Here is a 1,207-nt window from a genome sequence, read left to right as displayed (position 1 = left end):
TTGAAGGTTGTTTATTTTCTTATTTCACAACATTTCAATTAAGATGAATATTAGTTTTTTAAAAAGGAAAGCAGATACAGGCACAAATAAAACCAAAGAGGACTTTCTTAAACAAAACAAAACAAAACTGGGAAATAGGGGAGCCAGGACTTGAATCCAAACACTTTCCTTCAGAATTCAAGCCCTAAACTCTCTAGATTTATCTCATATGGTTGTCTTTAAAATTAAATAATATCTTGTACGTGAGGAGTTTAGTATATCTCCTGGCAAAAAAAGCATTACATAAATATTAGCTGTGATAATTATAAAATTTGGAATGCATTTCTTCCTTTCTCTAGAAACCTTAATGGGAAAATTCTAAAAGTCATATAAAACTCAGAGGAAAGAAAAGGACTATTTAGTAAAAGCTTATCCAACTATCAACAATCTGATTAAATAATCTTTTATTGCAAATATCATTGATTTCAACATATGGACAAGGTGACTGCCTTTACACCAGAGCGGTAAGTCTAAGAAGTGGTGTGATTTACATTTTTCCCCAGGTTTTCTAAAGCAATGCCTGCCCACATAGCATGTCATAATAATGTTCCACTCTCTCTGATTTGCATTATGACTCAGTGAATTAAAATCTTGATATGCAGGTCATCTTTCCTAGGTTGAAAATGATACTGAGTTAATCCATGCCTGAGATAGAAAGAATTATCTGATGCTATGTGAATGACAAATAACATCAGGAAAAATTTATTTTTCTTGAGGTCTCTTCCTCTGCTGTTGTTTTTTTAATCTTAAAAGGCAACAACTTGTATGCTCTATAATAACATTTTTCTGTTTGTTCTCAATACCAGTAAAAGAAAGAAGTTAATGCTACATAAGGTTTTTAGACCTCCATCCTAAGTGAAGTTACATTGCAAATACATTTGTTTTGAACTGGCCAGTCATTTATCCTTCCCTGTTATATACAGATGGTCCCCAACTTTGATGGTTCACTTTACAATTTTCAATTTTCCAACTGTGCAAAAGTGGTATGAACATCATGATACGTGATAATTTATTCAATAAATTACATGAGATAGATAGTCAGCACTTTATTATAAAATAGGTTTTGTGTTAGATGATTTTGCCCAAATTTAGGCTAATGTAAGTATTCTGAGCATGTTTAAAGTAGGTAAGATTAACCTATGATGTTTGATGGATTAGGTGTATTAAA

The sequence above is a fragment of the Propithecus coquereli genome, unplaced genomic scaffold, assembly GCF_000956105.1.
Source record: "Propithecus coquereli isolate 6110/MARCELLA unplaced genomic scaffold, Pcoq_1.0 Scaffold133, whole genome shotgun sequence".
Taxonomy (NCBI): Eukaryota; Metazoa; Chordata; class Mammalia; order Primates; family Indriidae; genus Propithecus; species Propithecus coquereli.
This window is presented reverse-complemented; position numbering follows the sequence as displayed.